This window comes from Pezoporus wallicus, unplaced genomic scaffold, assembly GCF_028554395.1.
Source record: "Pezoporus wallicus isolate ANWC-B61680 ecotype Strahan unplaced genomic scaffold, APGP_CSIRO_Pwel_v1 contig_1438, whole genome shotgun sequence".
NCBI lineage: Eukaryota > Metazoa > Chordata > Aves > Psittaciformes > Psittacidae > Pezoporus > Pezoporus wallicus.
The window spans coordinates 2669949-2697282 of NW_026638681.1; the positions used below are offsets into that span (position 1 = coordinate 2669949).

Consider the following 27334-nt stretch of genomic DNA (forward strand, 5'->3'; position numbering starts at 1 on the left):
CTTTTTATAGTCTCTTCTGGCAGAATAAGAATAGCTTCCCTTAGATGCATTAGACATGCTGAGCAAGCATAGCAGCCACTAGTGTTGGCAATAGAGGGCACTGGACTTTCATTTCTGATGTTTTAGTGAGGAAAAAAATAGTCAAGTGAGGTTCATTGAGCTCTCTTACCTTTTCCTTCTCACACTTTGATTTGCATCTCCTAGACTTTTATTCAAACTCTCATACTTTTTTGTTGCACTTTAAGTAAAAAAAGATTAAAGAAAACTGAATACCTGCTGTTCTTTTGAATTTATTATGGTGTATGTATCTTGAGGGGGGGAATAGGAATAAGCTAAATATACACTACAATACTGGTCTCAGTGGTGCATATGTCTAGCTTGCTACTAGTAGCAGACATCATTATTTCTTTGCTCAGAATACATTAGTATTACATCTAATCAACTTCAGAATCTCCAAAGCAAAGCTCTTCATAGAGGCAAATAAGGCTTTAGTGGATTTTTGTTAGACTGAAAGTTCAAGAATTAAAACAGGAAAAAAAGCCCAAAACAACACATTTTTTGAGCTACTGTCACGACTTACATAATTGACCATTTATGTGAGCATACTGAAGCTAAAGCAAATTATACTGACTGTTTCCCCATCTGCTGCATACCATTCTTAAACCTCACTCTGCCTGTGGTAGTGGGTGCATCTTTTGCCTCTCAGACACGTATCTCTCTAGGCTGCCTTTGACATCAGGAAGTTTGGCCGTTCCTTCTGTGTTTAAATGAGTAGGATGTTTCTAGCAAATGCATCTTGGAGACAAAAAAACAACCAACCAAAAACCAAACCCCAAAGTATTCAGTTTTGGGCAGACTGCATCCATGTTACAGACTGCATTATTGGATGTTGATGTTTCAGTGTTGGTAATAAAATGGCCCTACCCAGTTCTGTAAGCACTTATATTTTTGCGTATACTTTCTGTATTATGCTTTGGGATACCTGTATTGTGTACAAAGACTATGTTCCTTCAAAGGGTGTGTTGATGGGCATGATTTTATACCTGGATAAAAAGTAACTTTTATTGAGGTTAATTTCTTTAAAACACATGCCTGCATTTTAGGACCTACCTTGCAATGAAGACAGAAAAAATAACATTATGAAAGATGTTCCTATGGTAGAAGGGCACTGTTAGAAATAATAACCTTATTTGTACAAGGTTGCAAATAACCATATTTGCCCGAGACCTTGAATATTTGCCTTCTAACATATGAAGTGGATCAGTCAGATCTTGGGAGTATTTCTGGACCAACACTTCAAGAATATGTGTGCTTTTTAGAGCTGCTTACTTCTGTTATTTCTCTGTTTATATGTTTGGGCTATTTTGAAGGGGAAAACCTGCCACTGCATACAAGATAGCTGCAGTTGTTTCTCAGCAGCAGTAGCAAAACGGACATAGGCACACTATTAAATCTTTGCTTAGTGAATTGGTTTTATATATATAGAAAAGAACCTTCTTTAGTCCTGCTCTAGAATGTCTGCATAACTTGTAAATCTTTTTGTACTCTGTTTTAGAATCCCAGTCTGATTAAATATTGATATTCATGTCACTGACTTTGCTAATACTTTCACTTTTTTCAAAGATCTACATGACAAGTGTTATTACACAGAATAGCCATTTTTCTTTTCTATCTGCTTTTCATAGTGTGTTTGATTGATTTGCCGGTTTAAACCCATCACATTTACTTCCTGGTAATATTAGTGTGAGAATATATATAGCTGACTTAAAAATGTGATGCTTTTAGTGTGCTCAAGTACTTAGCATTTGTTCTATTGAAATTAAGATTTTAGGGAAAATTATAAGCAATTCCTTTGGTTTAGTCAACTTAGTTCTATGCTGACATAAGTGGAAGTTAAATCACAAAATGTTAAAGGCAGGCATACTGGGCCTTTCTCATAGGCAAAAATATTAGAAAGAACTGCTTGAATGCTGCTCCAGTATTCAAAAGCAGAGGAGATGAGATGATAAAACACCTTATCTGATAATCTTCTATGCAGAGATTATAAAGAGAGTATTAAAAATTAAAACAAAAGTGGTTTCTAGCACTGACTGGGTCCCTTAAATGGGTTGTACAAAATGGCAGGTTGTACATTTAATCCGCACTGGAAATTTCCTGACATCACACAAACTGGTTTCAGTTTGGAGTTAAGGAAGCACCTAGTCATACTTGGAAATATTTGACTCCAGCCAGATTTTGGCCCACCGTATGTGTACCACTATACTTCAGCAAGTCCTGTTCAGAAACGTCTTCCTTGAAACTTAACTGATGAACTTAGGTAAGGTATTGCCTTCATAGTTCATTTCTCTATCAATGTTTCTTTGAAATAATCTGAATTCTTGATTTTGTGTTTGTATCCTTCTATCTCTGTTTTTATTTTTAAATAATATAATCAGCATTTCCATATGTTGCATATATGCACACAAATTTGCCACATTTTCATTGTTTTTGTTTTGAAGTTACTTGTATTGCTTAACTGAGTTCAGGAAAATTCTTTAAGAAAGAAAAGCAGAATAAAACAGAGTTAGGTTTCTGATTTTGATAGATGCTACACTTTGAGAGGTGAATTCACTTCAGGACTCCAATATGTTGCTTCCAAGGTGCTTGCTGGTACAAAATGTTTTGATTCTTCTTTTGTACTTCTTTTTTATCTTCTTTTCAGCATAGCTCCTTTTTTTGAAGTTACATATTACCACATGAATTTAATTTGTCTTGCTTTCTTCTCTGAAGGCACCACATTTGAATGCATATTTGTCAGTTATAGAAAACATTACTGACTACCTTGTGTATTGGCCACATCCTTGTGTATGGTACTGAGTCAAGACTTGCTTTTTCTCTTCCTCTAAACTCTGACTAGTTGCTTAAAAGATGGCTCCCTTACAGTGCCCCTAAAAATGAAGGTTTATATCTTGTGCATACATGGCATTTACAAAATCTGTAAGAGAGTGACTGAGATTTTCCACTGCAGTCTGTCTGAGCATCTTTAGTATTTTAGAGTCATTGCTATCAGGGTGGCAAGATAATACACCTTCTTTAAGAGGGTGGACTTTTCATGTTTCATGCATTAGTTGAATACAACCCTATAATGGAACCCAATTTCTACCAGTATGATAAACTGTTGCTTTTATCTGATTGCAGTATATGTTTCATGTCACACCTCCTTGTACCAGATGCCAGACATACCTTTTATATTAATTTTTCCTGAAGAAAATTAGCCCTTAACTGCACCCCCAAAATTTTAGATCGTTGAGGACTTAAAATCAATGCATTTGTAAATTATCATTGGTTTGTCTTTTCTTTCTTTGTTTTGTTGTTTTTTTTTTAATCCAGCACAAAGTATCTCTATTCTAAGATTAAAATAATATTTAGAACACATGTAGTCTCTTTTGTGCACAGACAAAGCCTTACAGATAGCCTTAAAGTAGCTTTGGATTTTCAGTGCCTTATATGTTTATAAGTCTTGTAAAAATGCACCTGAACAGAAGACATTTTCAGCCATTGCTGGCAGTGGGCAGTTATGGCCTCCCAATGCAGCCCAACAGGTCATGGAGTGAGGGTGCCCATGTGGCTGGTGAGGGTGATGTTGGGAGAAGGATGAAGTTCTTAATGACTATTTTGTCTCAGTATTCACTGACAAATGCTCTGACCACACCACCCAAAACTTGGAAGGCAGATGCAGAGACTGTGAGAATGAAGACCCTAGGCCCACTGTAGGAGAGGATCTGGTTCAAGACCATTTTAAGACCCTGAACATGCACAAGTCCATGGGACCTGATGAGATCCATCCTCGGGTCCTGAAGGAGCTGGCAAATGAAGTTGCTAAGCCACTGTGCATCATATTTGAAAAATCATGGCAGTCAGGTGAAGTTCGTGATGACTGGAAAAAGGGAAATATAACCCCCATTTTCAAGAAGGGGAAAATGGATGACCCAGGGAACTGCAGACCAGTCAGTCTCACCGCTGAGCCTGGCAAAATCTTGAAGCAGATTCTCCTGGATGGCATGCTAAGGCACATGAAAATCAACAAGGTGCTTGGTGACAGCCAGCATGGCTTCACTAAGGGGAAATCCTGCCGGACCAATTTGGTGGGCTTCTATGTTGGGGTTACAGAACTGGTTGACAGGGGTAGGGGTAGAGCAGTTGATGTCATCTACCTGGACTTGTGCAAAGCATTCGACGCTATCCCACACAACATCCTTGTCTCTAAATTGGAAAGACATCAATTTGATGGATGGACCACTCGGTGGATAAAGAACTGGCTGGATGGCTGCACGCAAAGAGTTGTGGTCAATGGCTCAATGTTCAGCTGAAGACTGGTAACAAGTGGTGACCCTCAGGGTTCAGTGCTGGGACCGGTCTTGTTCAACATCTTTGTCAGTGACAACTCAAACAGTGGAGGTTTAGATTGGATATAAGGAAGAAGTTTTTTACTGTAAGGGTGGTGAGGCACTGGAATTGATTGCCCAGGGAGTTGTGAATGCTCCATCTCTCCTGGTGTTCAAGGCCATGTTGGACGAGGCCTTGGGTGAGATGGTTTAGTGTGAGGTGTCCCTGCCCATGTCAGGGGGGTTGGAACTAGATGATCTTAAGGTTCTTTCCAGCCCCAACTATTCTATGATTCTGTGATTCTATGATCCCAAGGTACACTCTTACCAAGATGGACTAGGCTCTACACATGCAATTTCTTGCCTTGATAGCTGGGTCTACTTGTGGTCTCCTTTGGGAACTCCAAATGCAATCTGCCACAGCTATTCTTTATTTTGGTGAGCTGTGGTCTAGGCATCTCATGGGTCCAGCTCAGTCTCAGTCAGGTATTTCCTCTTTCATCTTGCCATGATTTTATCAAGTTGTCATTGGTTTCCACCAGACATTGTGTTTCTGATTTAAACAAATGTCCTTAAAGGCCGATAAATGCTTTTCGGTTTTGATGCTATTCAGCATCAAGCTCTGGTTTGCATTACTGTCTGGGTCGAATTTAGTGGTAAGGGTAGGCTGTACATGCCCTTTACAGGAGCATTCATGGAAGTTTAGGCAACCACTTAGGAACCGAACATTTTTTTTCTACTTACTGTGAGGGAACCTAGGAACCCTCCTCAATTAATACTTTCTTTACATGGCGTGATTTTGAGGATCTCAATCTGAGTGGCATTAAAAGTCACCTAAGTGAAATAAAAACATAAAATGGCAACAAGCAATGGTTCCAATGAAACTTCACTGTAAAAGTGTGAGGCATTAATAGACTTGTAGTCTGTGATTTATTTAAACCTTCTCTGAGGAGGTGCTGATGATGCTAATATTTTTAACCTACTTTGTCTGTTTCTGCATGTGTCAGAAATGATAAGAGTTGTTCAGCATATGGATAACATCTGATAGATTGCAGAAGAGTCAATAAGATTTTGCAGTAAAAGCGTACCTCACAATTTCATTAATTCTTCAAAGGATCATGTATACATACATAAGACTAAAATGCAAAAAGTGGGTATCTGTAAATATTTTGACATTTTTTCTTTCGAAAAGATGAAGTTAATAAGAACCTTGTATTTCAGAAAAGCTGCTGTAAGAAATGAGACAAAGGATGGAAACAAAGTCAGTTTGTGCAATAGAGGGAGGTTAGCAGTGGAGTTGCATACTAATATCTGTTGAGATTATGATTATTCAACTGAGAGATGTGGCAAAACTACTTGACGGTTTAGAATTATTCAGGTCAGATAAAAACAACCAAAGGCTTGCAAAGTGATTTCATGATGCTGAATGACTAGGTGATTAAATGACAGATGATATTCAGTATTTGTTTACAAAAGAAAAAAAACACTTTAATGAATAAAGCTTATGTTACTCCTTCCTTTGTGTATACTGTATGCCCTAAATGAGATTTTGCCACTCAGAATTCTCTACAGTGTCATGTATCTTTTTTGATGAAGATTAAAAAAAATGCTCACTTTTTCTTATTTTTTTATTGAAAAAGTTCACATCAGCATGAAATGTACATCTATCTTGAATATTCTGAACATTAGGGAACAGAACCTCATCCTGGGAAATTTCTAACCATAATTACACAGAAATTAGAGCATTTTTCTGAAGCAGCATGTGCCTTTACACTTGTCCTATCCTTATACCCTGTTCTTAAAGAGCGCAGGCCACCGTCAGGGTTGCGTGAACTTAGAAGAGCCCTTCGTTTGCCCAAAATAGCAATTTTTATCTTACTCTCTTATAATAATTTCATGCTAATTATGCATTCGAAAATTCAAGATATCCCCCCCCCCCCGAAATGAGAGTCACTTCCCATAGTGAAATATTAATAACGCTATATTTAGCATAACATAAAAATGGCCCTCATAGGCACAGAAGTAGTCATCCAAAAGCTTGAAGCTCAGTTGAGACTCTGTGTGTGACAGAGTAGTGAACACACCTCAACAAACTTTTGGGTGGGTGAGGGGATTCAGTGTGTTGGAAGGCAGGGATGAATGCAGAGCCAGAGGACAAATGCTTTTATCTGTATGTAATGTCCAGCTACAAAGTGGCTGGCCTATCAAGTGGTCTTCAGTGATTTATCTCTTTCAATTGGCCCAGCCCCAGAGCTGCTTGCACATTACCTCTCTGGCTGTGCAGTCTCCCTGCTCTTCGCTGTCCAAACCGAATACATATAAAACCAAATATATATGAAATTTCATCCAGCATAAATTCAAGGAGAGATTCTCTAATACTAGTCTCTACTTTGATTCAGACTCAAACTGAGAAGGTCTATGTATGGAAGATAGAAATTTAAAGTAAAGCTGTTGCTGTTATAATTTTGATCCTATGAGAATGATGAACAAATCTCACAATGATGGAAATCTGAAATGGGAGATTGCTGAGATTCAGGGTAGAGAAAACAAAAAATATAGCTTTGCTGTGCCCTTCAGCCTGCCTTTAGTAACCCATTCACTATCACTTTTCTATTTTTCCATCTCTAAATACTTTAGAAATTAAGGGCAGAATCCCAAATTACCTCTTCTTGTATATCACAGAATACTGGAAATGCACTTAATAGTCTCACTCAAAATTCAGTACCAGAATGTCTATTAAATTGGTTTGGAGACCTATTGTGTAAACTAAATATCCCCAAATATTAAATGCTTGCTAAACTCAGAATTAAAAATCAAAATAAAAAAATAAAAAGGGGGGGGGGTAAAACCATCTAAGCAGAAAGTGTTTGCCTCAAAAAATGCCTCAAACTGTCTTCTCTGAGAATATGGGATGGTGAGATTGTCTTTTTGGAATTAATTTCTCATTTGCACTTTAAAGTCCTATTTTGAAAAAAAAAATGTTGTTTGCATATGAGACACTGTGCCTACTATGTTCTGTTTGTTATTACAGTATGTGATTTTTATTAACATCTCAGGAAATAATGGAAATATACTTGAAAACCTCTATGTTTGAGAGCCCTAAACTGTATTCAGTGACCTTCTACACCAGGCTCAGCTATTCAATTAAATTTCCCCATTAGGCAAAGGGAGGAGACTAATGTTAACCAAGCTTTGTTTTTTACTTGTGTTTTTCTAGTTGATTGAAGATGTATTCAGTTTGTGGTTTGACAAGAAATCTATGTGAAGAAGGTCAAACAGGTTACAAGCATCTTTTAAATCTTCTGTTTGCCATTTCTATATGACTATGAGTAAAATGCCTTAATAGAAAAAAAGCCGCCCTCTTTCTTTTATTCCTTTACCTCTAAAGAAGAAAACCACATTTAATAGCTTTCTATCCCATTTCCTTTAACTGCAATATCCTCTTCAAATTATCTAGGTCACTTTAGGCCTATATACCAGTTAGCTATTTTTAGCTTGCTAGTTGTCTTGTAATTCTGGACAAATTATCCTTTTTGCAATTAAACTTTCTGCCACTTTTTTTTTTTTCCCATCTCCTATGTGGGCTGTGTATATTGGAGTACAGGTACAAAATTTCTTAGGTTACTGAAAGATCCATGTTTACAATAATTCTGATTTTTTTATTGCGGTTTAGTTTTTCTGGAAGGAGAATATTAGAGGACAGCATCTGTTTAGGAGAAGTCAGCCTGTTCTGGTACACAGTACAGATCTCCCTTGGTGCACAGATGATAGACAAATTATGATGAATCTGTGTGCATGTATTTTCCTTTCTAGCAGTATGTCTGCTTCTTTCCCTAGTTGCAAAGGCAGCCCGCAGAGACATTTCTGCCATCTCTTGAGTATGGATGTTGATGAATTGATCGGTGGGGCACAATACAGAGATCTCTGAGCTGGGGTCAGTCATAATGGAGGTGGAAAGCAAAGCTGCATAGCTGCTTCATGTACAGTCAAGCCAGTTGTGAGGCTGTGTATGGCATAACACATCTGTGCCCACATGCTCTCCTGGCATGGGGCACAAGGTTGGCTAGTTGTAATACATGTTGTAGTTGTGCAGACAGGGCCAAACACAACAAGCACCCAACTCTATGATTATTGGATGTAGCTTTCATGCAAGTATGGAGATACTCATACCACCTACCACTGGATGTGTAATGTGGCCTAAGCAGGGCAGAAGTTAGCAAGTTAAGATTCTTGTGTAGTGAAAAAAAGGAGAGATGAATGTAATACTTTAGAAGGAATTGGTTAGTCTGAAAGCTTATGATAACTATGGCAATATACAGAAGTAAAAGTAAGAATCTCCTCTTTGGCTACTAACTGCCAGTGAAGAATGTATTATAGCAGCCTTCCAGTATCTGAAGGGGGCCTATAGGGATGCTGGGGAGGGACTCTTCTTTAGGGACTGTAGTGATAGGACAAGGGGTAACGGGTTAAAACTTAAACAGGGGAAGTTTAGATTGGATATAAGGAGGAAATTCTTTCCTGTTAGGGTGGTGAGGCACTGGAATAGGTTGCCCAGGGAGGTTGTGAATGCTCCATCCCTGGCAGTGTTCAAGACGAGGTTGGACGAGGCCTTGGGTGATATGGTTTAGTGTGAGGTGTCTGTGCCCATGGCAGGGGGGTTGGAACTAGATGATCTTAAGGTCCTTTCCAACCCTAACTATTCTATGATTTTGGGAGTAATAATCTTATGGTTTGTATTACTAATGTATATACTAGTGGTAGAGTATGATCTTGTTCATTTATGAATTTGCCTTTAATTAGAAACAGAAGGAATGTGTAAGTAATATCAAATTACATTATTATTTGTTCTATAGAAATGCTTCATCAAATGTTAATATTTAAATTCAAAATGGTATCGTGCTTCATCTGAGCGAGAAACTGCCTTTCATTGTTACGTATCTACTAAATGATAGCGATCTTATTTGTGAAAGTAATTGCAATTTTAACAATGTATGTGTATACAATTTAATGCTACCATACTCTGAAATCACAGTGTAAAAACATCAGAAAAGAAAGGATATATTGCATATTTGGCCTGCTCTTCAACTGATGCATCGGGTTATGTATATGAACTATAGAAGGAGCTGTCAAACTTATAAGAAAACTGTGGAAAATAGTCCATGTAATTACTGGATTCTCCCATAATAAAGTTAAATAACTTTTCTTACCTCTGTATAATTGATGAATTTAGATGATCATAGCACAGTTTACATTTTGGAGTGGGAAAGCAGCAAGGTTTAACATTTCATGATGTTATGGTTTGCTTTTAGCCTGATGTGTTCTAGCCTGTGTCAAGTAATTTTAAGTTACTTGATATTCTTCAAAGTTGAAACATCTTCTCATGAATCTTACAATATAGTGAGTCACTCTTTCAAATGATTGCTTCATATGACTTTATAATTGGAGTTTAGTGCAAGAGATAAAGTTGGAATCTGTTACCTGGTGAGAAGTAAAGTTTCCAGCATAGAAAGAATCAGATTTTGCTATCTTACTTTTAAATTTAATATCCTTAAGTCTCTTAAATGCCTTCATAACATCCATGTTTCGTTTTTCAAGGAATTTCCAAAATCCTGTTATGTCACCTACTGAAAAGAAGAAAACTAGAATTTCATAGGAGAGAAAAGGAAAAGCCAATGAGACTATAACTGAATAGAAATTGATTATACTGCAGATTTTGTTCCTTTAAGCATACTTGATCTGCAAGAGTTCTTGCTTATAGTAAAAGGCAGAGTATGTGTGTATTTAGTGGATTAGAATTTTAAAGTGTATTGCTATGTTTTATATGTGTTTTTTCACTTGAATTCCATTAGTTAGATCTCTTGGGTTATATTCTTTCCCACATGTCCAAGTGTTTCAGTTATTCTGATAGCGACTTTTGCTTATGGTGAACCTGTATTTTGAGACCTGCAGTTCATCATGTAACTTATTTACTAGGTATTTTGAAATTCCCTATGAAATAATAGTAGATGCTGAACTGTCTCTTCAGGCTGTAAGAAGACAATTTAGATGCTCATCAGAAAGATGTGAAGGATTGTAGTTGAATGTGTTCAGGCACTGACATGAAAGAGAAATGCTTAAGTAGTCTTAAAAGCACAGAAGTGTCTACTAAAATAAAAAAATAACAATCACAGAGTAAATTTTTTTGTTTGAAAAGGCTACACTTAAAATGAAAACACATGCATGCCCCTAAAACCCTAGCTGAAGTACAGCAGAAGCTGGGAAGTCTGAGCATTAATACCGTGGAAGACTTTTGTAAGTCACTTTCCATTTTATAATAGATCTGAAATGAACTTAACCCTCTTTTTTCTAGAACAAAACTTGATTTAATTTTAAGTTTCCCTGGAGTTTAAAGTGAATCTGAATAGTAGAAGGAAATTACTTCCATGAGAATGGTGAATCACAATGAATTTGTGTAGCGTGGAAATCTGTTAAGAGCTCAGTCATCTGAGATATGTTTTGTGACCACAATGTTCGTATATTTTTCCTGGTTACATTAGGATCTGACTGTGGGCTAACACTGTATATTGCTCTTCAGGTGAAAAAGAAAGAGGATCCTGAGGTCAGCATTATACATTATTGCTACCTGACAAAGGGTGCCTAAGTCTATCAAGGCAGCCTGTAATGCAGGAGGAGCACAGCTTGCCTCTCTAGTTTCAGTTAAACTAGAGATATTCCATATTGTTCCCCACTGTATCCTTGTCATTATCTGAAATTAAATGTCTCTGTTGTCATTGTTTCATTTTCTATCAATGTCTAGAACTGAGACATTAATGAGTGTGTGTATATACACACATAAACTGTGTAACATGCATATATAATTTTCAACATTCCATTGTTATGCTATGTGAGCCTAAAAACCACTGAATAACTCAAAAACTGTTTTCAGAAAAGAGACAGTATGTTCACACAGTGTCATTAGTGAACAAATCCATAAAACTATGTGAACTTTCGTGCTGCTCTGTCTTCAGTCAATAGACTGGAGCTGTTCAGAGGGTTGGCAGCTGAGTTGGAGAACCTGGTAATCCTAGCAATTGCAATATTAATGTTCTTTTGAATGTGCATGCTTATACAAAGTATGGATGCACTAAAACAGTATCAACTGGTAAAACATCTGTAATCCTTTCAGTCTTTGAATTATCAGTTTCTTTAAAGTAGTTAAAACCAGAACAATGAGGAAAATTACCTCATCATAATTACTGAATAATGGACAACAAAACTCAGCATGTAAAACACTGACTCTCAACAATTTATTAAATACCAAAATATAAAACCCTACACATGTAAAGAGATGGTCTTAAATCATGAGTCTCTAATTCATGGGATACATGAATCAAAGTGTTCAGTAAATAAATTACACTTGAGTTAAAATATAAATACTTGGGGACCCACATTACATATCATTTTTGTAGCTTATGACATGAGCATAGTTAATGATTATCAAGGAAAATGGAGTGGTCCTGCTACTAAGAATAGTCATAGACTCTGAATTCATACCGAAAAATCTGAGCTTTCACCACCACCAATATCGGGTGGTCAGTGCTACAATGTTGAATGGGTTTATCCATGGTGGTTTGAAAATAGGCAATCCAACATATTTCTAAATATGAACGCAAGAAGAGTTTTAGAAGACTCTGAGGACAATTTATTGTCCCTATTGTCCCCTCTTCAAGTAATTGATTCCTAGTCTTTGTCTGCTATTCTTTGAGATCATATGTCTTCTGTTACAAAATGGATTTTTCTTGCCTAATCTAATTTATTAATGTGCAATCACACATTTGTTAGGGACATATCTAAGCAATATTCTCCATTAAAACAGAGGAAAAGTTATGCAGTTGGAAATGTCTATAGGCATTTGCACTGTAACTTCCATGCTCTCTCCTGAGTTGTGGGACCTGGAAAGGGAAGAAAATAATTGCCATGCTGTGGAAGTATTTTCATAAGTACAGTCCAGCATTGTTAACTGCAGATTGGTATCATGATATTTTGCTACAGTAAAGAATATAATTGATTGCATTTAACTTCAGCTTTCCAAAAAGCTTTTAGTTTTGTTTTCTAAAAATATATTAAAACAAGTCTCTTTGCGGGTACAACAAAAAGTGGGGTGCCATTGTACTTAATGCTGCGTATTCTTCTACCTCCTTGAGGCCCAGACTTGAAGGCAACACTGCATGTTTTATTCTGTCTTCATGTGTCACAGGTATTTAAACATCATCTTTATGAAGCTAAATACTGTGGATAAAAGACTTCTGTTTCACAATCTGACTTTTGTATTTAGCACAAATAGAAAATGGAGGTGACTGAGGCACCACCAGTCCCTCCGGCCCTTGCAAGGGCGGGACAGCAGTGAGGGCTGAGACTCCTGGAGTGCCCGTGGATGTGTTTTGGCTTTTCCTTGAAGTGAGGTGTGGTATTGGAAGGTGAAATTAGTTGTCTTTTGTTCAGAGGATGACAATGAAGTCAGATATGTGTTTCTGCCAATTACAGAAATAATCAATATTCCTGCCCCAACAGCTTGGTAATTAGAACAAAATAAGACGTAGGATCAGAATAAGAGAATGAAGGTACTGAGAAATTATGTGACTCCCTTCAAGACTACCAAATTGAAAACCAGCCTACTTTTGAGCAAAACTAGATGTTTCCTAATTATTTGAAAAATCTGTGTCTATTTTTAGTGGATCTCCTTCCTGGATGTGTTAAGTATAAACTGTAGGTCTTTGCTTCCAAAGCCCATTGCAGCTTTTCTCTGCCGTACCTGACCTCTAAATAAGAGGAGAATGAACTCATCAACCCATCCTGCCAGATTTTACTAGCCACTTGTTAAATTTCTGTTCTCTACCTTTTTTCCTCTGATATTAGAAAAGCTCCACCTACACACACATGCACACACATATATATGTATGCAAATCTTGATTATCAGTCCTTAAATTCTTCAATCCTTCCTTAAGGATATCTTAAGTTGTTTACATGTTCAATGACCGTTTGGTTTTAATTTTAGAATAATTCTTTTCAGGTATGCATGCTAGTATGCATGCTATAGCTTTTGGGTATGTTGTTGCTCATCTTATTTTCACCTTTTGCTCTGTTGCATCTTTGTACACCATTATGTGTTTATTAGCACTCAGGTAGTGAGCTCTAGAGGTCAAATCTCTCTGGTGTTCTTTTTTCTTTATGTTTATCCAGTGCGTTGCCCAGTGGGCTCCTGATTCAAGATTGATTTTTAAGTACTCTGGTAATGCCAATTATACTTTTAAATTGGATATGAATGCTGTTATATGGCTTGTAGTAGGAGTTATAAATTATGACCTTGGTACCTTGTTCAACTTTGTCTCAAACAATATTCTTCTCAGCAAGCTAGGAAAGCATGGAATAGGTGAAACCAGGATAAGCATGCAAAACTTATTTTCTATCCCAGAATTGTGTCACACAGTTGGGCTAGAAAGGCTATACTGAATGAGGCTTGCATGCTTTTTTCCATTATTTTCATCATAATTTTCAGCAGTGGAAATAGAGAATACCAATATTAAATGTCACTGAATTTATGGCGATTATGGCAACTAGCAATTTGGAAGTTAGGATAAGATTGGGAAGGAAAAGGGTATGTATTTTTCCTAGATGAAGCAATGGCCAGAAATAAAGGGACTGAATTGAAACTAGGGTAAAATACCACACTTAACTGGGAATAAACAAGCACAAGGTGTGGAATAATTCACAATTTGGTGTGCAGCTTGTATCAGAAAGCAAGCACAAGGTAACAGGGCCACACCGATGCACGTTAGGTCTGTCACTTCATGCATATTGAGAGCTGTCTATAAAAGTACATTGCATTCACTGAAAACATGTTCTTCATTATCTGTAAAACACCTTGGCGGCCCTACTGTGTTCAAGGGGCAGAAGGCAGTTGGTGCTGCAGTCACGGCCATTCCCAGCCCCTTCCTGAGGCACAGTCTTGGGCCTGCTGCCCTTTCCTGGAGTGGGAGGGGGGGTGGAAGATACTCATCCCAAACTGGCTGGCATGATCATAGCTGGTGCCTCCTGACATGCTGTGGATGTTTTACCCTGTTTCCAGTGTGAAGGAAGCGGTGCTGGGATGTAAAAGTGAGAGGAGGTGCAATGCCAGCATGGGAACAGGGAGCTGCATTTAGTGTAAGTATTGATGGTATCAGTACTAATCCTTAACAAAAAGGATTATAAATACAATTTATTTATATATGTTTATAGATAACCATTTAGTCACTCTAAATAAAACCAGGCTTTGAATACTTGGCCTGGCACTTCCCTCCTGGTTTTCAATCTGTGGCAATTAATTGCTCCCTCTAATACTCTTCTTGAAGGTGAAGAGAAAAACAGTCTGTAAAGCTGTGTTTTGTCTCTGTTCCAACACTGAACATGCCTTATTGTACATATTCAGTGAAAAGAGATTTCTATGCCTTCCTGTACATACTCGGTTTAAAAGAGATGACAAAAAGGCCCCAAAAGAGTCTGCCAAACTTTCCTGGGAAACGCATGCAGACCTAATGTGGAAATCATACTCTCTGCAGTGGCCTGGGAATGATAGATGAGATGCCATGTTTCAGATAAAACATAAATATGTTAGTTTGCTTCTGCGGCATAAATAAGATTATTCTATCTGAAGGGTCAGTTACAGTTGTAGCATGATTAAAGCAGACCATCTGCTCTAAGCGAAGCCCTGAAGTGGTACATGTGTATATGCTGTGTTGCTGATAGTTTTCCTGTGCAGCAGGAATGTCACGTTCACTCAACATGCATCAGGGTGCCCTGAACACAGAATTAGTGGGTGGTTTCCCCTTGGCCTTCCCTGGAGAGTTCTTAGATGCATGTGAGAAGTTATGTGTGTGTATCAAGTGCTGTGTTTTTAAACCTTCGTAAATTTGGGAACCAAATTCTTACACGCTTGGTTCAGGGAATTGACCTAAATAAGGAGACTGTGTGCTAAATTACTCCTCTCTAAACCAAGTGCTTTGGTTAGCTCTTGAAGGCGAAAGGAAAGATATAAAGAACAGTGGCATGGAAAACTGAAAATAAAAGTTTCTTATGCAAAAACTTAACTGACTTCTTGCATCAAAAGGCAAAGAAAGTTAAAACATGAATGTGTCAAGTCTGTTTTAACTCCTTACAGGAACACTCCATTCAGAGAGGAACATTTATTTTTTTAAGAGTTCTTCTTGCGAATTGGGCACTATAATACATTGCACTAGAGACTAGTTTCATTATTCTACTCTAGAATTAGAAGTTTTGCTATTTACTCTTCAGCTGTTCTGACAAGGACGTGTCAAAAATAGGTATCTTCAAAATGATGATCAGCTTCTAGACTCTGTGTTTTTCTTGTCGGGGTGCAAGGTATGGGCTGCCCCTAGGGCTTCCAGTCTGTGAGTCAGACTTTCTGTTTATATATTAAGGAGTAAATGTATAGTTTATTTTTGTTGAGAGATCAGAAATATTAATGTTGTCTTCATTCTCTTACTTCTGAACTGCAGTTGTCAGTGGTTTCTGCATTTTCAGAGAGCTTCCTGATATTTCCATTACTAAAGAAGAAAAATAAAATGGCAGGAGCCTAGAGGGGAAGGAGAAGCTTTGTATTCCACTGACTGAAAACCTGCTGTCCTCCATCAGTCACAAGAATGGGGTCTGAATGGAGGTGTAGTGTTGGTGACTCATAGAAACCAAAAAGACTAGAAAAGAAGTCATGGAGAAATTGTAAAGTTGCTCAATTACTTGCAGTAAAAATAAAATTCTTCCCAGATATAAGGGCTTATCTATGTTATAGTTTTGACTAAAAATAGGTCTTGCTATTACTCATAAATCTGATGATACCTACTTTGTTATGAATGAATGAATGAATGAATGAATGAATGAATGAATGAATGAATGAATGAATGAATGAATGAATGAAATGTGTGGATAGAAACTTCAGTAATATAATATTTTACAACTATTTTACTCTATTGGTTTACAGTACAGCTAATTTGCCTTTAGCTCAGCCATCTGTCTGTCAGGCTAATCCCTCTGAGTTACAAAAGTGTATCCCCATAGTATGTGTATCCTCAAGTAACCCAGGTGGTGGCAAACAGCCATTGTGTTTTCCCTTGGGATACAAATCGTACTGCATTGTCCAACAGGACTTCTGTGAAAGTGCTGACAGGCACATCTTCCTCTGCTTTAGGCTTATAGAGGTGGGCAGCTGGGCACATCACCCAGATTTGCTAAGTGATTTCTTTTTTCAGCAATTTTGCTTTAGCACAGTGTCTTGCATAAGTTCAGTTCTGCTGCCGAGCTGTCCTGTAAGATCTCATGGTAATTTCTGGTAGTGGAAATAGGGAGGGTATGCTTTGGAGGTGTCTTCATGGTGAGATTCTGTTTGGGATTAGGTGTTCCTGTGCAGTAGACAGTGTGCAGTGGCCACACTTCCTGGCTTGATCAGCCATCTTCTGCTGAATGCAGACAGGCTCTGCAATGCAGGATATATGTAGTTTGAGCACATAAAGCAATTTTGTATTGTCTAGCACACAAAAGAAATAGGATTTATTTGGCTAAACAAATACACCACCAGTGAGACCCCAATGAGTCTGTGTTTGCCTGGGAGACGCCAGTCAGGAGGGAAAGAGTCCACCCGTTTGGGTCCCAGAGGTGGCTGCCTAGTATGGACAGCCTGCCTGCAGCATGTTTTCTCCTGTAGGATTTTGTACCTTTCTGTGCCAGTGTTTTCCCATTTGACTACTCCAGCTACTAAATCCCTTCTGAGCAGTCCTAAAGCTGTCTATACTTTTTACTTCTTTTTACTTATATTTTGAATTTTTTTTTTGTTTGTTGTTTTGTTTTGTTTTGTTTTTTGTCAGCAGTTTGTCTGTGTGGCATAGGTGGGCTGCACTGGGGCTGGGGCTGTCCTGTGAGGCTTTGGTGCCCAGGTAGTTAAAACCATGGGGAGAGCCTTAACAGCAGAGGCTGCGCAGAGAAGGGGTATAGAAGTGACAGCTTCTTCTCCTCTCTTCATTTTGGTGTTGAGTAATTTCCAGAATGTTTTGTATTGTGTTGAACTTGACAGGATCCTTCTGAAACAGGAATATTGAAGCATGTCCAGTGACATTGCTGGACATTGGTAACAGAGTGTAAGGTCTGCATGCTATTCCTTACCAGAGGTGCTCTGCCTCCCATTCTTATCCATACATTTCTGAGTCGTAAAGTAGCTTTTGAATAAAATGGTGTACGTAAAAGATTTTTCTCTTGCCTAGCCCGATAAAAGTGTCTTGTAAATATTCTGTATAAAATGCTCAGGTCTGAGTTTGTTCCTAATTTTGATGATAGAATACTTACTGTTGCCTCACAATTCAGTCTTGTCCCAGAGAGACCCTGAATCCTACTCTTTTACCTTTTTGCTTTGCTGTTTTAACTCAGAACTCCAGCTAGAGTTTGATGGGTATGAATTTCAGCTAAGTTTATGTCTTTGTACAAAGTTCTCTATTTATTATCTCTATTTTTTTATTATCTATAGCTTTCTGTTACTTAAAAAGTTGATATTCTGGTATCTTCATTTTCAACGATTGTTTGGAATGTTTTGATTTTTGGGAAATGCTGTTGTGGTGTAGAAGAAATGATGGATTTTTTTTTTAATTTGATGAGAGTTAAAAGCATGGTGAAATATATCCTGCCATCTTCTTTGTTGTTGCAGAAGATACCAGAAAGTGAAATTAGTATGAGTCTTTATGATGGAAATGAGTCAGAAGGTGGAAGTAAAAAAATGGTTTCTAAAAAAAATATTGTTGAGAGTTAATTTCATATAGCATTGCAACATAGTTGACAAGAAGGTGCCAGCAAACTTTCCCAAGTGTTGTTTTTTGTAACAATCTTTCATATTGCAGAAGTTCCAAGGTGAATTAGTAGGCAAATACTGCTTTATGAGATGTATTCTTTCTCTGCCTTTGTAATATCTAGTTTTAGTGTGTATTGTTTTCATACTGGCTTAGATTACTTTCTCATTGCAGTATTTGCAATAAAAATGTTTCACTTTTTCTTTAATCATAGGTAACATTGCTATACATTTAAACTGTGACTAACAGTTCTTGTTAACACTTAATCCTTTAAATGATACTTTGAAATTGTTTAAATCAGTATTTTAAATTGAACAAGGCCTTAGAGCCACTCTGTAGGACTGTGTCATTAACCTATAATTGTATATTGCATGAAGTACTTAGTTTTCATTACTTTGAGAAAAAAAGTAATGACCTTGCAATTGACTCCTCTAACGTTTTCATCTGAGCTTTAGCACCATTAGAACTAACTGCTTGCATTGACCGCAGAAGGAACCAAACCAGCAATGTACTGCAGTCAACCTAATTTAGTTTCAAGATCACAAAGTTAATATTAGTGAGTAATTTAGCAAGTCAAAGGCCTCAGTAAAATAAAAGTCGAGACTCCTTTTTCTTTTCGTAGATTGCCAGCCTTGGGGTTAAAATAATACTGTGCTGAATTTTGATTTTCACATCAGCATACCTAACACTTGAATAGCCAGTAGGTCTTTTCTGCCTTGAATATTAATCTAAACTGTTTAAAGTGGGTATTGGTGTGGAAAGTTCTTGTCAGTGAGAAAGCCCCATTTTATGCAGAAGTTATTTGGGAAATACTCTAAAAAAAAACAAAACAAAACAAACAAACAAAAAAACCCATGCTTTTTCCCTTATTTGCCTAAAGTATATTTCTTGTCAAAGCCTGTCAGTACTGAATAATCATCAGACCCCACAGTCTTTACTCATGTTTAATAGGCAGCTCAAACAGCCAGGTGTGCCTCCCATTCATCTGTTCCCAGTATTATCAGACACAAAGAAGGCAGAGCAGACTGTCCAGGCTGGCTGTTATGTCAAGAAGACTGGGACACATGAAAGCAGTAAGTAATAATGACTTAACTGGGGACTGAGCATTCTGTACCACATGAAAAATGTGCTTCGCTTATAGCCATGAAACTTGGCAGATAGGCTTAGGGTTTGTTAAGGCACAGAACAAAAGCAAATATGGTGCTTTTTGATTACCTACTGTAGAAAACTTGAGTGCTTCAGCAGAAAATCTGTTGATGCCAATTTTCACAGGTTCTTAAATATGAAGGGAAGAGATTTTTAGCAATGTTATATTGATGGCAAATATCAGATTTTATTTTTTTTTCTAATTCTACAAAGTAAAGTAGGATTTATTTGTCCTAATCTCAGCTTCCAGAAAATAAGCAGGCTAAAATGGTTCTTTTTAAAGCTGAGGAAAACAAAAAGAAAAAAAAAAAAAAAAAAAGAATTGTGGAGATGAGGGGGCAGAGGTAATTTTTTGAACCCATTTAAGATAGATACAGTTTGGACAGCTGGTCTACAAATACATCATCAGTGAGAACAGCAGCTGAAAAATCTACAGATTTGCTTCCTTATTTTTTCTGTAATGCATGTGTTTTTAATCAAAATGATCAGAAGATGGGTATGAGTAACTCCCAACATAATCTGTGTTGGCGCATTTATTGATCATTAAATGTAAGATCAGTATCTACTGACTCTAACAGTGAAAACCTTTATAAACTCTTGATTGTATTAGTGAAGGGTGACTTTCAGATCTTAACTGGAGAAGTCTAAGCCTTTTTTTTTTTCTTGGAGTGGGCTTCTTGCACAGCATGTTTCCCCAGGCCTGTTTTAGATGTTCTCAGTCATCTCAGGAACCTTAAGGAAGAGCAAGTTGTTAAGCTGGGCTAAGGCAAGCTCAGGAGGTTGAGGTAAGGGTAAAGGAGGTAAGGAGTAAGGCAGGGTAAGGAGGGTAAGTACCAGTATCTGCATTCGGAGCTGGCTTCAAAGGGAAAATAAATGAAAATTCCTTTGTAGTCTTTCAATAAGTAAGTTGAAATAGGCCTGCTTGTGCCTGTCTTTTGTGCAGTGAGCTAGAACAAATTTGGGTCATCAATATTCCAGGTACAAGGAGCAGATACTTTCATTTTGCACATCTTTAAAAACAGCATGTTGTCTTACTCCCTGTTGTTCATATTTTTAACTGTTAATTAAATCCACTGACATTGCAGCTGTTTAGATTATTAATAGTATCCCTGATATTTGAAAATAATTAGATTGCTAATATTTTTATGATCTCACAAAGTAAGTATTCACACTGGACTAAAATACGATCTGTTTAAAAGGAAAGATAGTATATCCAGATCATTAATATTTATTGTAATTAAAACATATCTTTTATAGTTGAAAGTTTTGGTTTGAATTTTCATATACTGTAAGAAACAAAGGATTTCAGATTCGGGGATTTTCTTGTTCCATGTAGTTCCATGATGACCCATTCACAGAGATCCCCAAATGTCATTAACAGCCTGAGGCTCTTTGCAGGTTTGCTTATCTCAGTGATTGCACACAAGCATATCACCGTATAATTGGATGGAGTATATCTTGGACAACTTGAACATGAGAAGACATCCATACACTTACGCAGTGTTTAGAAATTTTTGTTATAATCTAACAGATGATGAAACTGTTTGTTTGAAAAGTCTTTTTTAAAAATGCTTGTAACAGTGCTTGCAATTATATAGTTTCTTTGAAGGGAAGGGTTGGTTGTTTATTTAATTTATTGCTTCTGAGGAATCTATTTTTTTTTCTTTTTGTAAGTAGCTTTCTTCTCCAGCACTGTCATTTCCTAATGAGCTGCCTCTATGAGCCACAGCCTGATATTTAGGTTGTTTCATTTCAATAGCAAAGAAATCTTTTATTGTCATAAGCATTATACATTAAGCAAATGGATGAGACTGACATAGCTGCTATGTATACACAATTTTGTCTCCTGTCTCATCATCTCTTTGCTGATAACAAATGTAGAAAAGCTGTTTGAAAGGACAATTGATCTGTGGTAAAGCTGTTAGCAGTCTGCTAATGTGTCACAGAATGCTTATGAAATAATTTAAAGAAGAACTTAGTAATTTAATACATTTATTCAAGCTTGTAAAATGGAATTTTGCGATTTTGAATATACTCTAATATTTGGAAAAGACAAATATTGGCATCAGTTAATAACAACATTATATGTCTGTTTCTGGGAGAAGTAATATATAATTGTCATGTAATTACAGAGGCAAGAGCATTTCATACCCAATTCACTTCTTAAAGACTAACTAACTCTTGATGCTATTTTTTTGCTGTTTTGCACATCACCCCATCTTCAAAAAAAAATGTTCTTAAGATCAAACTGAGAAAAGTTATGCTGACTCTAATAATGGAATAAAATGTGCAGCTTGGGAGGAAAAACCTGACGTGTTATTCTAAGATGCTCATTTCTTCTACTAACTTTATGTGAATGTAGCTTTGGATTAGTATTAATTAAAATACAGTTGTTTTAATTGCTGGTACTACAAGAAAATATCTTAAGGGAGCAATTGTAATGACAAAAAAAACACAGTTTCAGTCACTGACCATAATGATTATAGACAACTTAATGTAATGAATAGCATAAATTTCCCATCTATAAAACCACTAGCATTATACAAGTGAGGATCACCTGATGCAAAGCCTATAAACTGTACAGAACAAGCTATAGAGTAACTTCTTAAATAATTTAACAAACTTTTCATAAACAAGCTGCAATAAACAGGGCTCTAATGGCTCTGCAAATATGAGGGTTTGTTTGGATAAAAATCCACTGAACCGGCAAGTGGATTAATATGTAGATTTACAGAACTGTCTATCTTTAATCTGAAACTTTAGAGGCCTGGAGAACCTCTTCAGTGAAGACAGGCTGATAAAGTTGGGTTAGTTCAGCCTGGAGAAGAGAATGCTCCAGGGGACTTTATAGCAGCCTTCTAATACCTAAAGGGGCTGACAAGAAAGCTGGAGAGTGACTTTTTATAAGGGCATGTAGTGACAGGACAAGGAGGATGACTTTAAACTGGAAGAGATTTAGATTAGATATAAGGAAGAAGTTCTTTACTGAGCAGGTGGTGAGGCACTGGAACAGATTGCCCAGGGAAGTTGTGGCTGTTCCATCCCTGGCAGAGTTCTAGGCCAGGTTGCACAGGGCTTGGAGCAACCTGGTCTAGTGGAAGGTGTCCCTGCCCATGCAGGGAGTTTGAAACTACATGATCTTTAACCCTTCCAACCCTAACCATTCAATGATTCTGTGATAATACTGTATTTCAGTTTATCTGAAAAGTTACTGTGTTTCTATAATGAGACAAGATGCTATATAAAAGTAAATAATTATAAAAAGTTAATTTAATTAGGCTTATGCCATAAGAGGAAAAAAAAACAACAAAAACAAACCAACAGTAATTTATAATACCTCCAGAATTGCATAAACTACCTTTGTGACAAAGAGAACCAATTCATATTACCAGGTCTTTCTTCAGCCCTATTATATGAAAATACTTTTTGTGTCTATACACTAATTCTGAAAGTCCTGAGAAGGACAAAAATGTTGATTCTGCAGGCTCATAGCTGTCTTCTCTAAACAATCATACTTTATGATTTTAAACAGTTTTAATAGAGATATAGGGTATATGTGCCTATAACTTAATACGACTATAATGTAAATAAAATACTCCTGTGCATTTTATTTAATCAAATTGTAGTTCAGTGCAGAGAATAACAGCAGCTGTGCTGCTGAATGTCCATTTTGCAGCTCTTTCCTTAGAAAGGCCAAAGAGCCACAACATGCACACACAAAAAAAGTCATCTTCCTGCACCTCCTACATTTCAGTGCTATGCTATCACTTTTATCACTTGTATTGGTTCATAACAAAAAGTGAGAAATTTGGTTTTTTTAGATTGAACATTTGTGTAATCCCATTTGTCATGGGATTAAAACATCTTTTTAATTTATGCCTTTTATATTTGTCTAGTTTCTTCTTGGAGCTGTTACCATGTGTGTGTTTCTAAACTGCATCTGAAAAGCTTCATTAAGAGTTCCGTAAAAGTGGAGAAATGAAGCACTTAAAAGCTGCAAAATTAAAGAATTAAAGAACTGTCTTAATTTTGTCCTCCCTATGCTCCTGCGCAATGGCACAGTCTTTAACTAGAGAATCACATACTTCACATACTGGTTTTTTTTCCCCTAGGAGTTACACTTCATTCAGTGCACAGGGGGGATGATGCTTACCTGATGATTGCTGCCTTCATAATTTTGTTTCATTCTCCCTGTTCCATGTGTGGCCATAGGCTTTATTTACTGCACCCTAATCAAAACATGCTCTGATGACAAAGTTAATAATTTCCTTTGGGTTTTTCTGTGATTCTTATCACTTTAGGTCTTGAGTAGTTCACAAGTGTTACTAGTCCTTGTCTTTACAGTACCTGGTTTTCATTGTGGATACAGTATTTCAGGTGAGCAGCTGAAGTACTAAAAAGCAAATATAAAAGGTGTCTGCTGATTTGGGGTGTTATGGTGATGATGAGTTGTTCCTGATAGATCAGGAGATTTTTTACTACATAGCATTTTATCTCTTCCAGGCAGAGATCCTCTTTGATTTTAACAGAAGCAATGAATTTTCAACACTTTCTCACATTCAGTAGCCAAAACATCAAGTGCATAATAGTCACCCTTAGGGAACTGGTTTAAATGATGTAATGTGCAGGAAGATAAGAGATAGAAACCAGTCCCTCAGGGCAGCATTATCTGTAGGATTATTGTTTCAGTTCACATTTGCCACATGGCTTCCACCCTCAGCAACAGTTCAGACAAGGACATTATGGAAAATGGCTTTACTATGTAACCTGGGGTTTGTATGCAACTGTATGCCAAGAGTAGATCCATCCTGTTCACTGATCAGGGAAATGACATGAGATAAATATTAAATTCAGTTTAGGGTTGTATCATTATGTATGACTGGCTGGCACTGTGTAGTAGTAAATGATCTGCTTTGAATACCGACTGGGAAAAAAATCTGAGAGTAAAAACAAAAGAGATAAAGCATGACAGGTCTTACTAGAGTATCCTTACTTAAAAGAGGGGGGAAGTTAGGACTCTGTGTACAAGAGAAGCCAGACTTGCATTAGTTAAGCAGAAGAGAGTTATGTGAGATGGCACAGGTACTGGAGTGACCTCAGGTTGCCTGTACCCATCAGATAGTTCAGTCCCATCTTCCAAAGACCTCCCATTGATGGTTTATCTATTGTTTCCTTTCTGTTCTTTCTGAAATAGCAGGCGGTTCTGTCCTCTCTTTACAAATTTCCTATTTCAGCATATTGCTTGACCACATCTTATTTTCTCTTTATCTTTTTCTCCTAAGGCAGTTGCGAGAGACAACTCCCTTCTCCGTTCAGCCTGAGTGTTGGAAGACAGATGGGAGGCAGGCTTTCTGCCCATATTTTCCTGCCTGTTTCTGGTCTGGCTTAGAGGTGCTGGGGGGGACTCAGTAGTGCCAGGAAAAGCCTTGCTAAGCTTCTGGAGTCCTGGGCCAATAAGAGTTTAGTTTCTTTGTGCTGCTGGAATTTAAAAAATTAATTTTCTATCAACCTAAACACATTTGAATTTAGATTTACTAGGGATTCTGTAAACTCACATTTTAATTTTTAGGTGTTGACTACCTTGGAATTAGAGGAAAAGGTAGGAACTTCCAGCACAGATGCTAGGAGATCAGCTGATCTGACCTGTGGCTTTCAGTTTTATGAAACCTTAGTGCTGCAGAACCTGAACTGCAGTTGAGCTAGCTTAGCTTTTAACTGCAGCTCTGAGATGCAGCTTAATTGGAAGTTTAGATTGGATCAAAGGAAGAAATTCTTTACTGTAAGGGTGGTGAGGCACTGGAATGGGTTGCCCAGGGAGGTTGTGAATGCTCCATCCCTGGCAGTGTTCAAGGCCAGGTTGGACAGAGCCTTGGGTGACATGGTTTACTGTGAGGTGTCTGTGCCCATGGCAGGGGGGTTGGAACTAGATGATCTTAAGGTCCTTTCCAACCCTAACTATTCTATGATTCTGTGATTCTATAATCCTTACCCCATAGCTAAGGTATCCAGCCACCAGTAACTGAGTTTACCTGCAAAAGCTAGGAGGGGAAGAAGAAAAAAAAGATGAAAACAGTTAAGACATCCATAATAGCTATGTTTTCTCTTGCAGCTGGCCAAAACCACATTCTAACTAATGATCTGAGAAAAACAGTTTTCCTTTTTTTTTGCCATACAGCTCATTGGCAAGCTTTCTGCAATAGCTGCTTTGACAGATCTGAAATTGCCTCTATATGGTATATAGAGTTATGGTATAACTGCTGCCAAACTCCCTGGCCTTTCTTGTTCCAGTGGACATCATAGTGCTTTAGTGAAATCTGAGGAAGTAAAATTCACTGAAGGGGACTTACCTGAAGTTAGGCATGAATTTTTCCAAGCGCTGACTATTCTGTGAGCAATAAAGTTCTCATATTCTTTCCAATTTATTTCTTTAAAATTATTTGTAGTTCTACCTTCTACTTCTCATAGGAAGCAGGGTGTGACCTCTACTTGTCCTTCGCATGGCATGCTTTGCTGTATATGAGCTTTGAACTTGAAATAGGATGAAGAAAGTTAAAAAGCATTTGCTGTTGTTCCCTAGTGCAGTGTTGAGGATCATATGAAAAAGAAGCAAATTAACAAACTAGAACTAGAACTGTTGAGCCTCTGTAATAAGAGCATAAGAGAGAGAAAGGCAGTGTGAGGTCTTGATCAGGTGCAGTTTGAAAGATGGGAATGCAGCTGGTTTTTGTATAGGTTGCAAAATGAATGTAGGAGAGAGCAAAAAGCTGAGATAATTAGGGGGAAGCTTGGTACTACTTACCACCTGTAATCATCATTAAAATGCTTGCATATGTAGTCATCTGTCTGGTTTGCCTTGCTTGGATAATCAGCAGCTTTATATGGGGCCAGAAAATGGCAAGAGGAATGGAAAATTGGCAGGAAAAACCCCCAAAACCAAACCAACCAACCAACCAAAACCCCCTAGCAGGAAAAGTTGCATTTCTGTAGTGCAGTGTTGAGCGTCTAGACAAAAGGACTCCATACCCAAACTGCACCACTTAGTTTTACGGCATTGAAGATTACAGAAATGTAAGAGCTGGATGTTCTTCTACATAGTTTAGATTAATCCTTTTACTGCTTCAGCCCCTGAAATAATATAGAAGAGCTTTGCAAAAACTCCACATGCTAATATGTTCTTTTGCCAGAAACAAAAGTTCTTTAATTAATTTATGTTTTTTTTGTCTTCCCCTTCCTTCCCCCAGTACCTGTTTGCTTTTAATAGCAGCTTTCTACTATCACAAATAATATCAGGGTGGGCATGTATGTTTTCTATACTTACGGTGCATCCAAACATCATCTTAAAAATAGAGAACTGTTTTTCACTGTAACTGAACAGATGAGAGATGGACCAGAAGATGCAGTAACAAAGGGAATGGAAGGGATTGGGTTGCCAACTGAAATAATGTTGAGGTAGATGGGGACTCAAAAGGAGCATGACCAGCATGCCCCTCTACTCTGCTCTAGTGAGAACTCACTTGGAGTATTGTTTGCTCTTGTGTCCTCAACATAAAAAGGACATGAAACTGTTGAAACAAGTCCAGAGAAGGGCCATGAGGATGATCAGGGGACTGGAGCACCTCCTGTATGAAGACAGGCTAAAAAAGTTGGGGTTGTCCAGCCTGGAGAAGAGAAGGCTGCGTGGAGACCTCCTAGCAGCCTTCCAGTATCTGAAGGGGGGGCTATAGGGATGCTGGGGAGGGACTCTTCATTAGGAACTGTAGTGACAGGACAAGGGGTAACGGCTTAAAACAAACAGGGGAAATTTAGATTGGATATAAGGAGGAAGTTCTTTACTTGTAAGGGTGGTGAGGCACTGGAACAGGTTGCCCAAGGAGGTTGTGAATGCTCCATCCCTGGCGGTGTTCAAGGCCAGGTTGGACAGAGCCTTGGGTGACATGGTTTACTGTGAGGTGTCTGTGCCCA

General features: G+C 37.7%; 1 protein-coding gene across 15 annotated transcripts in view; it reads left to right on the plus strand.

The window, feature by feature from the left end:
- DMD (dystrophin) overlaps positions 1-27334 on the plus strand; it is a 1199681-nt gene that overhangs the window by 292929 nt on the left and 879418 nt on the right. The gene's annotated exons all lie outside the window — the stretch shown is intronic.